The sequence below is a fragment of the Onychomys torridus genome, chromosome 23, assembly GCF_903995425.1.
Source record: "Onychomys torridus chromosome 23, mOncTor1.1, whole genome shotgun sequence".
Lineage (NCBI taxonomy): Eukaryota > Metazoa > Chordata > Mammalia > Rodentia > Cricetidae > Onychomys > Onychomys torridus.
In genome coordinates, this window is record NC_050465.1 from 55,109,783 (window position 1) to 55,124,748 (window position 14,966).

At 35.4% G+C, this 14,966-nt stretch overlaps 1 protein-coding gene across 2 annotated transcripts in view; it reads left to right on the forward strand.

Annotated features, from left to right (window-relative positions):
* Vwc2l (von Willebrand factor C domain containing 2 like) overlaps nt 1–14,966 on the forward strand; it is a 154,355-nt gene that overhangs the window by 28,801 nt on the left and 110,588 nt on the right. The window lies entirely within an intron of this gene.

The window sequence follows — 14,966 nt, forward strand, 5'->3', positions numbered from 1 at the left end:
TTTTGGAGCCCATGAAGCAGTTTTCCAGATTTCATGGTGTATAGTGCATCCTAAGACAGAGATTGGAGCAAATCTCAGGTATTTTGGTTTGGATATGAATAAGACCTCAAGTTTAAAGTTGTCCGAAGAATATAACTTCAATTAAAATTGTACTTAAATTCAAGCAAGAAAGACTGAAACTGATGTGTGTGTGTGTGTGTGTGTGTGTGTGTGTGTGTGTGTGTGTGTGGTTTGTGGGGGTAGGGGGCTAACCAAGATTTTCAATATAGAAGAGCCCTGTCCTCACAGAATTGCTATAGATGAGGGAAGTGTCTTGTATATAAGATTATGGGTTCATTTTCCACATTACAAAATGGAATAGTTGAAAAGAATACAGTATCTAAGTCATCTGAAATCACCATAGTGCCCTATAGAAAACATTGCAAAGCAATGATCTTCCAGGACAATTACTAGCAAAGACCATACGAACACATTCCTCCAAATGGTCATGTTTTGCCAATGGGGAGGAAATATGGCACTAGCTATACACAAATGCCCCATTGGCATTCACATGTGCTTGAGGGAAAAAGTGGTTGCAGCCCTTGTCATCGTGCTACTGCTAAATTGATGTGCTCTTGATAGATAGATAGATAGATAGATAGATAGATAGATAGATAGATAGATAGATAGAGTTTAAATTTACATTATCTCTCCTAGAAATCTTTTCCTTGACAGATGGATAGTTTTAAAATAGCATCAAGTTATTAAAAGACAAAACAAAAATGACTCATTGTTTTACAAATAAATTTTGTGATTTGTTATCTTCCAAAACCACTAACAATGACCCCTTCTGATGTCTTTCTGGGCATAGACTTTCTTATTTCTTATCATATACATCCATTATGCTAAGTCATTAAATTGTCCTTCTGTCTTCTCTTTTTCTCCTTATCCAACTACTTATGGTGACCATCTCTGTCTCAAGAGCTAGAAATAAATACACACCCGAAGTTCTCATGTGCCTTATATATGCAAAGATACACGATTTAAAACTTCATATTTCTGAAAAAGCTTAAAGAAACTGGAAAAGATACAAGAAAGAACAGTAAGATGATTTAATGGTTGAAAAAATAGGACCTGGGAGGGTAGACTGAAGGAGTTAGCATAATCTGTCCAGAAGAAAGAGCCCAGGGGAGAAGTAACTGTCATGAAGTATATGAATGGTTAGTCTAAAGTAGAAGAGGACTTGTTATTTTTCATTTTCTCCAAGGATAAAAAGAAGGAAAGCTCAGCTACCCAATCAATCTTTAAAAACAGGATTGACAAGTCTTTAACTGGAGATCTTTTGTTGCTGTTGTTTTGGGTTTTTTTTGGTTTTTTTTGTTTTTTTTGGTTTGGAAGTAACCATCTAAAGAGGTCCTTGAGAATATTTTCTTCCCTGGGTAGCCCTTGTTAACTTTGCCCCACTTTTAGAGTAAGTGCTTACAATTAAAAACTTGTCTGTACACACTCAGCATTCTCTCAGAATTAGAGAATCTAGTCCATGTAGTTAGCATACAGTATTAAAGCATGCATCTAAAAAATCATCCCAGATACCTAACACAAGCCTACACCACATCTAGACTTCATGTCTAGTCAAATGTTAAGATGGCCACTTCAAACAAGACTTATTTAATATGTCATTACTCAAGATTAGCTTGCATTTAACATATATTAGAAATTTGTCTTCAAATACAACTCTTTGCACATGTGTAATGAATGAGCTTTGAGTCACCTATTGGTATAACTGAGTTTATACTAAGTGCACAGTAGATTAATTAAGTTTTCTGACAAAGACCACATCTGCTTCATCTTGCTACTTCCAAACACATTATTACTTTATAAAATAATAAGGGAAATCAATCTGGATTTAAATAAGTAGGAAGACTAACCCTTTTTGTTTGTTTGTTTTTTGTTTTTTCGAGACAGAGTTTCTCTGTGTAGCTTTGAGCCTTTCCTGGAACTCACTTGGTAGCCCAGGCTAGCCTCAAACTTACAGAGATCCACCTGGCTCTGCCTCCCAAGTGCTGAGATTAAAGGCATGCACCCCCACCACCTGGTGAAGACTAACTCTTGCTGTAACATAATATAAAGAGATGTTGTTTTTATTATTAAATGTTATTAATTTGACAATGGTTCTCAAAACATGGTTTTATCACTGCTGAAGGTCATTGATCAAAAGGACTATTGAGAGCCCCTGAGACCTGTATTTTATTAATGAAGCAGATTGAGCCTACACTTGAGTTGCTAATTTTCTAAGCATATTTAAGAAAATGGAAGCAGATGACACATATGTAGAAGAGCTTAAGGGAAAATAAATATCATGACAGAGTGTAAGTAGGAGTGTTTTGAAAATTCCAGCACATTGTAAGCTGATCTCATTATTTAGATGATAAATTTGTCCATTATAGTGAAAACTATTATATAGGAGTATGTCTACTCTCTTCTCAGATCAAAGTAAAGGCACAAGTTAAAAATATGCCCTATAAATTTCAGCTAGAGGCAATATATTCCAATGTATACATCATCCTTTTAACATTGTGTACATTTTCTTTATAAATGTTAATGACTTCGACAAGCAAATACTCTTTTGGTTTTCTTACATGCTGAATGTCATGGTGGTCAAATCCTCCCCCTTATGTGTAACAAGATTGATTTTTCTGGCTTCCTGAGTTAGAACTTGCCCAAAGCAAGATGGATAGAAACTAAGTGTTTAAATTGGTAGAAACTATCAAATTAACCTTAAAATTTAGTTATCAGGCAACATAAAAGTTCTTGCTTTGAGATTATTCATTAGCCAACAAAGCAAGAAAACAACAATATATTGGTAATTGAGAAACAACAGTCACTGATGAGAACTTTAACAATTATAACAGAATGAATATTCTTAATTTTATAAAATGAAATTTGATGTGTTCCCTAGATAAATAATGATACTCTTTCTTTTTCCTCAATATAATTTGTAAATATCAATTTAGTAGCAAGAAACTTCTAGAACTTTTCTCTAACTATGTTAAGAATTAAGGAGAATTTTAAATTTCTTCATCTTGATGATTACCGCAAGAAATATGTTCTGAATAAATCCAAGCAATCCATAAAAAGACTTCATTCTTACTCAATTTAGTTAAACACTAAGAAAAATTGTGGGTGTAATCAGAGTAAGAAAGCATTAGAGAAAGATATGAATGGCCAAGCAGGATTTGTATAATATTCATATTAGAGGAAAGATAACTATAAACTTTTTACTTGGGATGTAGGCACAAAAATCCACCTTTCTTTAGTAATACTCTTAAACAATTGTTTCTCTTTTCTCTGCACATCTGCAAGATCTGGTGACCCAAATGCCCTCTTGAAAACATGACATTTTCAAACTCTGCCATTTTTCATAATATTATGTTATTTTGACTTATCTTTTAGCCACAATTTCCATTGCTAATTAACAAGCACTCTTTACAAGGGTTGTTTCTTATTTGTTCTAAAAATATACAAAAATAAATTAGCATTTGTATAATATTAAATATTACAATATTTGGAAACCAATAATAATGTATATAGTTGGTAACCAAGAATGTATATTATTTTTGGAGTGTGAATTAACATTCATTGCAATTTCATATTCTTAATCATTCATGCAACTTTTGAGTATTCCATTCATCTTAATGCTTTTGTTGTAAGTCATTAGAAACCACGGTTTATAGATGCCGGACATATGGCTTTGAAGATAAAGTATGTAAGCAGTTATTAAATATTTGATAACTAAGGCACCAAAACCATTAAATTCATTTTCATAGACTTTGTTTACATTGAAATATAGTCAGTCATTAATCCTCTGATGGACAAGTTACCTCATGAAGTCTAGAAGAACCAGGACCCTCCCCTAATCCTCTATACACAAGCCTTACTCATGTGGCTAACTCCACACTCCTTACTCTCTCCCAGTTTAATGGTCATCAAAGCCAGGCTGGTAGTAGGCTAGCCAGAAGGGCAAAGAGAAAGGAAAAGTGCATCAGAGTGGCAGGTTATATATAAACAAAAAAGAGAATACTCTTTGTAGTTTCTAACACTTTCTAAAGATTTACCATGAACAATTGCTAACAGCCCTAATATGCCCACAGTGTTTCTTGAAATGAAAAAGAAAGAAAGAAAAACCAATTCCCTGAGGTAAGAAATGAGCAAGAAAATCTTGTCTAACAAATAGGGTAATATACTTAACCAAAGGGAATCAGAAATTATAGGAAGGAGAAACCAATTTTGTAGTGATAGTATTTTCTAATATTGGCAACACTTCTTATTGACAAAAATTGATGAAAAAAAAGTTGAGAAAATGTTGGACAACTTTTAAGAAAGTATTTTCTATGCAAATTTTCATGTCACTTAACGTTGACCATTATACAATGTGTATTTTGTCCCATATCATTCATGGAATTTTCCCTGTATTTTAAGAGTGAGAAGGTGGCATGAAACCTTATTGTTTTCAATGGAGTGGTGAAATATATCACAGCCTTTAAAAACACAATACTGACATTTTCTGTGCCATGTAAAATAATAGAATACAGCAATGCATGCTATATCTATTGTATTTTTGTGTGATTTATTTAATATATTTGAAATGAGAAGCATATAATAAATATACATTAAATTGTATGGGAATAGAAAAACACCTAATATTAGTTATATAGTAGAATGTTTATGATGAGAGCTAGGGAGATGGCTTAGTTAGTAAATGCTTTTTGTACAAGCCTGAAGACCTGTGATTGGATCTGTAGCATTAAAGAGGTGGAAACAATCAGATTCCTAGAGATCACTGGCCACACTGAGTCTAACTGTATTGGTAAATTCCAGCTTCAGTGGATGGCTTGCTTTCAAAAAGCTTGATAAAGAGTGATTGAGCAGGACACACAATCTAGAGTTCTGATTTACATACATCCACATGCACATGTGGATGCAAAAACAGCCACAGAGAGAGAAGTTGGGGAGGGGATGGAGGCAGAGAAGCAGAGGAAGAGAGAGGGGGAGGGGATGGAGGCAGAGAAGCAGAGGAAGAGAAAGGGGGAGGGGATGGAGGCAGAGAAGCAGAGGAAGAGAGGGGGGGAGGGGTTGGAGGCAGAGAAGCAGAGGAAGAGGGAGGGGGAGGGGGAGAATGAATATAATCATTCAATTGTTACTTGTAGGGTTTAGGAATTAGAAGGTAAAGGGAGAAAAGAATCTTTAGTGCAGTAGATACATGCTGATCACAAAAATAACAGAATTCTGTGGAAAGTCAGAAATATGATGTTCAAAATATAAACAATGCTCAATTTTAACTCATTATTAATCAGATTTGAGTATAAGTGCATACTTTTATTATTTCTATGCATTACATAGGAAGAATTCTAGAAAAATACACATCAGCTTTTAAACTAAGATTCATTGACTAGAATGGGACATAAAGCACTGGATGTGAACGCAGGGGACTTGGCTTTCATTTCCATAAGCCTCCTTATTGAGTTAATGTTTTAATACCTACTGCACTTTCATATTCTAAAATTTTCATCCTACAGTTAAGAAAAAGACAATTTAAATGCCATTAAACTTTCAGAGAAGATGCAAGAAAGAGATGTCCCCATTTTGTAATAGAGCATAATGCTGATTAAAGAAAGACAATGATTTCAAACTAAAAATAAAAGCAACTATGTTTATGATTTTAAGTGAAATTTTTAAATAAAAATGCAATTAAGTTCATATTTAATATCTTTAGTTCATAGATTTTACTGGTGGGTATAGTTTATAAGCTATATATCACCAGTGGTATGAAGGAACATTCTTCAATGAATAACATGACATTTCTGTAAAACATATAATAATCATATTAAAAGTACTGAGTAAAGATAATGAATCTCACATGATACCAGGTCAAGTTTTAACCATATTTTAACCTTAATTTGCATTCAGATTCATGGGAAACTATTTGTCTTCAGATATTTGGGGTAGGGGTTTTGTACTTGGTTAGTAAACAAACTGTTAAAATTCTATGTATTCTGACCAAGCAGGGTTGATGGCAGATTGGAGAAGAGCTAACACAAGAATTCTGTCATTATAATTTCTCTTATTTCTGGATTTGAGAAGAAAGATTGTGCTGTCATTTCTATATACAGTTGAAGACATTATATAAAAGTCAGCAAAGCTAGTGACAACCCCATTAAGTAGCATGTGCCTGTAGTCCTAACTCTTGAGACACTAAGCTGGGAAACATATGATCTTAAGACTGCAAGACCCTGTCTCCACCCTCCACAGTCACACCACTACCACCACACAACCACAGTCACAGCAACACACAGCCACAATCACACCACTACCACCACACAGCCACAGTCACACCACAACCACCACAAGAAAAAAGGACCAAACATCTTGATAAAGTAAATGGATAGTTTTTCATGCTATACAACCTCAACCTCATCCAAAAGGAACAGAATCATGTTTGATAGGCAAACACTAATGGCAATCCTAATAAAATCACTTGTTAGGTGATACCACTTTTTACTTAACATTTTTGATAGATGATAGATAGGTAATGATAAATAGATTAGCTAGAAGATAGGTAGATGAAAAGATAGATAGATAGATAGATAGATAGATAGATAGATAGATAGATAGATGATAGATAGATAGATAGATTATAGACAGACAGACAGATAGATGATTGATGAATGAGGGAAATATAGATAGGTAATAGAGAAATGGGAAACATAGATCTAGATAGACAATAGGTAAGATTTGCAGATAGATGAGATGCTCACATATGGTCAGAACCAGTTAACTAACGAAAAAGTGAGGGCTTAGAGAAGAAAAATTGGAAACAGGGAAAACCCTCCTAATACACAAAAGATACCACTATATACTTGGAAACATAAGAAAATTAAATATTAAATATCTTGGAATCGAGAAAAATGGCAAGGTACAAAAGGAATGTGCAGATTTCTATATATAAAACTAGCATAGATGCCCAATGCAAAGATACCAATGGGATATAATAAAAAGTTCATAAACAGACTTAGCTAAAAGAGAAAATTCTGTACATGATTAAATCATATCTGAAATCACTGGGGAGATGGTTTGTAGAAGAATTGTGTTGGAACAACTTGAGAGTTATCTGAAAAAGTATTTTTAAATTCATATCCTATAATTCAGGACAAATTTCATCAGATTAAATATAATTTCCTTTTTATGTCTTCTGTGTGTGTGTGTGGTATGCATGTGTGTATATGCAGTATGCATGTGTGTATATGCATACTTTGGCATGTATGTGGTGCATGTATGTGGATGCACATGAGAGTGGATGTTCAAGATTGATATTCTCCAATCCACTTTATTCATTGAGGAAGGGTCTCTCAATCAAGCTGAGAGCTTGAAGATATGTCTCGCCTCTCTGAATAGTTGAATCTGGGGATTCTCTTTCTCCACCTTCCACATGTGGAATTACAGACAGCTGCCTTGACCACTCAACATTTAAGTGGGTTTCTGCAGATACAAACTCCATTTCTCTATATCTGCAGCCACTAAATATAAATCATTTTCTCAAAAGAAAACCAGGGCAAGTTGATATATGATCTTGAAGTGACAGAACAAAATTCTCTACATTGTGTAAAAGCACACAAAAAATTATACAGATTGAAAGCTAGAACAAAAATTAATCTTAATATCACAAAGGGTCCTTCCTTACATAAAGGACTACTAGAAATCTATTAAGTAAAAATTCAATGTCTCTATTTTTTAAATTGATCAATAATTCAAAACATGTTCCAGAGAAAATAAAACAAAAATTGTCCCATCCATATATGAATAGTTCCAATATACTTATAAGAAAGAAGATGAATTTTTCTTAATTGATTCAATTTTTCACTCAAGTATAATGCCAAGAGTTTGATAATCTACTTCACTGGGTGAAACAGGCACTCTTCCACATTGTTGACAAATATAGAGAGAAATTTGATAATATGTACAAAATTCAAGCACATATACCTTTTGTCTTAGGAATCCCACATACATGAAGTCACAAATGAGCAATTCTGTCCGTATTTAGAGTTTCTAATTAATGAGAAATTATCATAACTTAAATCATTAAAAGTATAGTATATCAACACAAGTACTAAGAGAACATTCCAAATAATGGTACAAAAAAATGAAGGCATCTCTCTCCTACAAAAATGGATATTCATACTCTATTATTAAACTTGTCAGCTAAGTCTATGTAAGAATCATAGGTAGATAATAGATAGATGATAGATAAAAGATAGATGGATAGATAGAGAGACAGAGAGAGAGAGATGGATGGATGGAGAGAGGGCGGGGAGAGAGAGAGAGTATAAGGGACCCTATTATTTTTAAGAAGCTGGAAGAAAACATGCAAAATATTAATAATGTTTACATTCTTGTAATAAATGTATATTATTCTTGTAATCTAAAATTATTAGTTAAAATAGAAAACAGAAAAATCTATAGCCAAGATAACATAATTTCTTGTACTTTTACAATTTTGTGATTAAAAAATTAGTGGTATGTCACTTAGTGGAAATTGTGCTGTGATTCCTTGTTGTAATTTGCACTCTGTAAATTAACTAACCAACTAATAATTTCTTCCACTTGACTTTTCAACTCCTTTTAAAGATTCTTTTTTTAAGCAAAGGAAATCTTCATTGCCCATTTTATGGACCTATTAGGGAAATTCCTAAAATACGCACTTAAATATATCTATTTACACTTTCATGAAACTATTCTGAAAAAATGGGTCTTGATTGAGTGCAAGTCTTTCACCTTAATTTAATATTTTCTCTCTTTCTCTTAGGTAGACAATTCGTACCCAGCATTAAACAATTGAAAAATAAATATGATGGACATGAAGCCCTTCTCTGGGAAGAGCAGAGCACATATCCATTGGCTTCAGAGACCCATGAATAGTTCAGGATGAAAGCATGTCCCATGCCAGGCAGCTTCAAAGTCTGCATTTCACTGACTCTTCCACGGAGAGTCAGGTTTGCCATATTCCTGGAAAGTAGATGGAAAAGCAGAATGATAATAAATGGCTGCTTTAATCAGCCACAAACAATAGTTCCCCATTTCTGTCATAAAACATCCTTCAAAATATAAAGGGAAATATTGATGTTCATATTATCTTAAACCAACTTTTTAATTCATCAGCAAACTGGATTTCAAAAGCCTTACTTTACAGTGTTGACACAGTGAAAATTAACACCACATTCATTTCCCACTAAAGACATCTCCTGTATAACTGTCGTGGCTACCTGGTCTTAAGACAATGCAGATTAAAAGGCCAATGTGCAAAGATAATTTGAATTTTTCTCACTATATTTCCTCTAATATGGGAACAGCTTATTTTTTCCCACTTATTATTTAGGACCGTGAGTCCTATTCCCCCACATAGTACAAATCTTCTTGGTGATAGAAATATGTTTTTAAATAAATGAACGCATAAACACCTATATTCTACCTGGTTGGAGAAGAGATACAATTGGTTTTTAAATTTAGATTCTCTGAGTTATTTTAATTTTGAAATGTGTAATGACTTCTGTTTCATACAGAGGAGGTTTCAAATGGACAACCTGGGATGCAGTCTGTGGTAGGAAGGAAGGTTTACTAAGTGTAGTTTGGTTCAGCAAAGGATCAGCCTGCACATCTCAAATGACAGGATGAGCTGATTGCCCTGAGAAATCACTTACAGCATTATAACCTCACTATGGGCACATAAAGATTCTACTGGTTAAATACAGACTTTGTGTAATGTGTCAGTCATTTTAGTGCAAAATTAATGACACGGTTTAGCTAGTATTCTTCTTAATGATGTATTTTATCTAATTATAAAGACGGAGTATGTTAATGGCTGAAGCATCCTTGAGTATATAAGGCTAAGGACTTGATGAATGAGAGCTGGTGTTACATTTAGTAGTTCTTAGATTAATTATCATCATTACACCAGGAATTGAGAAAACACGTGAAAAGGGCAAACACTTCCTCAGCATATGTTATCAGCAGACATCCTTCTCCCAGAACTGTTTCCCAGCATCCTCTGCCCCTTGGAACACAATATAGCATCTCACACAGGAGTGCTTTCTTCTCTGGATCATCTCTCCCTTCCATTTAGGCTGTGTCCTTCTGTACATGCAAACTTACTACCTGCCTCTGTTTTATAAACTAGTCACCTGACAAGCCCAAGATTCCCCAATTGCAGGAAAATGTGTAACTTAACTAGAATCTTCAATAATCAAAGCCTCAATATTGCCTTTAAATCTTTAGGGACATTTTGAAAACCTTATAAAAGCAACAGATTATGAGTGTGAGTACCCACCGTGTGTGTGTGTGTGTGTGTGTGTGTGTGTATGAGAGAGACAGAGACAGAGACAGAGACAGAGAAGAGGCTTAGGATAATTTTGGCTCATTTTGTTTTCAATATTTCAGTCATATCTGATAATTTCACATAATGCCTGACTTGATTTTTTTCAATAGTTAAGAAAGTGATGATTGTTTGATGAGGACATATCAAAAATATGATTTGAAGGTGTTGAATAAAATCACCTAGACTTTACATGAAGATAAGAAACAAACTCAGAAAATCTGTCTTGGCATCAGCATGAAGAAATAGAAGTGACTGCAAGAGATATTATTTAATTCTAGAGAACAAATTAGATAAGTAGAGAGTAAGTCAGAACTGTGATGTACACCAGAGACAAAGGAAGCTCGTTAACCAACACATTTCCTATGCTGTGCAGAAATTGCAGGGGCTGAAACAAAAAGCCCTTGCAAAACACCTGTGTTATTTTAGTGTTGCTCTGGGCTACTTCAAATCAATCTATCAGCAATGCCAGAGCTCTTCCAAAGCATATGACTAGATGAAAGAAAGAGGAAGTTCCCGCATGCTGCTCATGTTTGCCTCCATGAGCCTCATTTCTGTGAGGCAATGGTACAAAGAAGCTGTAAACACTCCTGCATGTCAGGGTAGATAACTAGCCAGCCCTTAGTCCTTCCTTCCCTTCACTCATCACTTTTATGTGTTTTGCAGAAAGGTCTGTAAAGCAATACACCTGCCTTCTGAAAGGCTAAGCTCGGTTAGTTTCCAGCACCTTGAAATGACAAAATAGTCAGTAGTGTTACAGCCATATGGTGAAAGACTCCTTCATCCAGCAGGGGAAGTAGGCAGGGTAAAAGAATCATGTCAAATGCCTGAGGTGAGGGGGTGGCAATGTTTCTTTGCTTTTCTTGGCTTGCTGGGATTTGCTCTGTGATTTCATGCATGATGCAAGTTGGCCATGAACAGCAACATAGGAGGAGAGGTGCTAGGGAGAGGAAAACGCATAGACTTTTAAAGCCAAGAGTCCTGCAAGTTGAGGGTTAAAAACTTAGATTCTGTTTCAGACCGCAATAAACACAATAGTGTCTAAGTTGAGTGAAATAACCAGCCCCCTATGCAGAGTCTAAGCTACTGAACTCATCAAAATGCCCCTTCCACTTGCCACAGTGCATATCTACACATGTGGAATACTATCTCCCTCTCGGCCACTTCCATTTCTAATATGTTCACAATATTATACAAACATTTGAAGCAATAACTGAGATACTGGATATTTAAAATACTAGCTTTTAGTTATATTTTCCCATGATACATTTGGCTCAATTAGTTTACATAGAAGGTAGCATTCAGCCTGGATTACAAGGAAATCATAGAGAGGTACTAGACCAAAGAAAACAAGACAGACATCAGATCTAGTCACCTAAAGAGTACATCAGGGGACTTGGCATTCTGGGAGAAGGAGATGGTAAGGAATGTCTACTAAAGAACTTAGCAAGGGAAACAGGTTCCCTCTTTTAGGTGTATTCACAAACATGCTCTAATGACCAGTAGTTAATGTAAGGCTACTAATTGGAACACCAGATTTCATCTATTACACTCTGATATATATTAGGGCATCCTAGGTAATAAGAAATTTAATCTTTACAACAATCTTATGAACAGGAAACTATTACAATTACTAATTTGTGGAGCAGGAAACAGAAGCTGAGCTCAAGTAGGTAAATTGCTCTCTGAATGTTGCTGAGACTTGTACCCTGCTCTATCAAACTCCAAAGCCCAAGGTCTCCCAGCAGCAATTCCTAATATGTAGTGTCAGGACAGTATCATCAGTACTGTCTAGAAGCTGTTTAACATGTAAACCTCTGACCCACCCAATCTGAATCAGGACTTCTGAGCATGGTACCCAGCAATCTGTGTCTTATCAAGTTTCCCAGGTGTGATGCTCATCACTGCGAACTATATGCTTCCTATTAGGGACTTACATAATAGGGAGTCTGCTCTTCAAATGTGCTCTTGAAAAGTATGGAGGAACAGGAAAAACTGAAATAATCTCTGTCTATCTCTGTCTTTCTCTCTGTCTCTGTCTCTCTCACTCTCTTTGTCTCTGTCTCTGTCTCTCTGTGTCTCTGTCTCTCTCTCTGTCTCTCTCTGTCTCTCTCTGTCTCTCTCTGTCTCTCTCTGTCTCTCTCTCTCTCTCTCTCTCTCTCTCTCTCTCTCTCTCTCTCTCTCTCTCACACACACACACACACACACACACACACACACAGCATGACCACAAGAGACACCAGGGCAAGATGTGGCATAAGGCATGAAAGAAAGGGTCTGACCTAAATGCCCAGTTATCAATGCAAAGCCATTTGTATTGAAGAGGGGAGAATGACAAATACTGAAGGAACGGAAAAGCAGGTCCCTAAGGACTAAAGGTGCAAATGGTGAGCCTTTAATCTCTGCACTCCAGAGGCAGAAGAAAGTGGATCTTGGTGACTTTGAGGCCAATCTAGTCTACACAGAGAGTTCCAGAACAGCCAGAGCTATGTAAGGAGACTCTGTCTAAAAAAAGAAAGAAAAGAAAAACAGATAATCTCATTAAACAGCTTTATTGAGATACAATTGCCAGAAAATAACTTCATTTTTAAAGCAGGCAACTAGACGTTATAATCCATATGAACCAGAAAAACTATTACCATAACCAAGATAGATCATGTACCCATTGCCTCCAGTATTTCCAACAAGCCCTGAGGTAATCTCTCTTTCTAGCCCTATTTACATCCCAGGCAAAATTGTTCAGCTTTTAAGCCACATCATTCTTCACTTCCTAGGACTTTGTACAAGCAGAATTTTTCACTGGGAGCCCCTGTCTTGCCTCTCTCAGCCATAACAATTATTCTGAAAGTCATCTACAGTATGTAGATGCATGTAGCTCACTTGTTTCTAATTGCTTAATACTTCCCCCAGGGTGTGTGTGTGTGTGTGTGTGTGTGTGTGTGTGTGTGTGTATTCACTTAGGAGATTTATAGTTTTTTGTTATTGCAAAAAAGTTGCAATACATATCCCTACACATGTCTTTGAATAGATGTATTTGGGATTTTTGTTTGTTTTGGTTTTGAGATGGGAGTTCTCATATAGCCCAGGCTAGCCTTGAACTTGATATGTAGCTGAGGATGGCCTTGATCACTGATCTTCCTACCTCCACTTCTCAAGTACTGGGAATAGCATTGCATTATCATGACTGGCTTCTCTTTCTCATACGTTATAAGAATACCTAGGATTCTAGGTCATATGGTTGGTGTATGCTTCCTTTTTTTTTTTTTTTTTTTTTTTTTTGCAAAATTTTATAAAGCAGCAGTAACATTCCAAATTTCCATGAAAATGTGTGTGAGAGTTATTTCCTACACATACTCAGCAAAATCCTAAATGGTGTTTCATTTCAGCCCTTCTAGTTAAGTCCCATTCTTATTTCATTGTGCTTTTAAGTACATTTCCCTGGCGGCTGGTGATGATAAGAATCTTTCGCGTGTCAATTTTCTATCCAGGTATCTTGAGTGAAATGTCTGTTCATATATCACACCCCTCTTTTTTTCCTGAGCCACCTTCTTTCATGCTATGAAATTAGATGGATTTTTAGATATTCTGGAGGCAGCCTTTAATAGGTACATGCTTTGTAGCTTTTCCTGGCCGTCGGAGTTTTCATTTGATGCCAATCACTAAGTGTCTCCAGAAGAACAGAAGTTTTTAAATTATGATGAACTCCAATTTACCAATGCTTTGTTTTATAAATTGTGCCTTGGGTTGTAGCCTAGAAATCTTGGCACATCCTAGGACAAAATGTATTTTTCTTTGTGTTTTCACCTGTAACTGTTTAAGATCCCAGTTTGATTTATCTTTATGTCTACGATCCATTTAGAGTTCAGTTGTGAATGTGAATACTGGTTATTTCACAAGTATATTGATAATGATAATGGAATATGTTTGCAGATACCCATGTATGAATAATATACATCTCATTATGTATTTGCAAATCTTTCAGAACACTCTAATCTATTCATCTAAGTTGTTTTGGCTATTCTAAATATTTTGAGTTTATATCCAAATTTTAGAACTACTTTTTCACTCCTCACCCCAAAGAAAGCAGACTGTAAGCTTGACTAAAGTGCATTTAATCTGTCCATATTAGCAATGTCCTCTCTTTTCATATAAGAAAATGGTAGTCATCTTCATTTATATAATTCTTTTATTTTTCTCAACATGTTTTGTTAACCATTTTATCCCAAAATTTCAGTATCTAGACCTTTTACATCTGTGGTCCATTTTATCCCAAAGTGTTTTTTTCATGCTATTGTCTCAGTTACACACTTCCAAAAAAAATATTTGTATTAAGCCGGGCGGTGGTATTTATATTAATCCCAGCACTCGGGAGGCAGAGCCAGGCGGATCTCTGTGAATTCGAGGCCAGCCTGGTCTTCATAGCAAGATCCAGGACAGGCACCAAAACTACACAGAGAAACCCTGTCTCAAAAAACCAAAAAAAAATTTTTTGTATTAATTGTTTGAGAATTTTATACAGCATATTTTGATCATATTCACCTTCTCTCTCCCAGCTCCTCCAAGA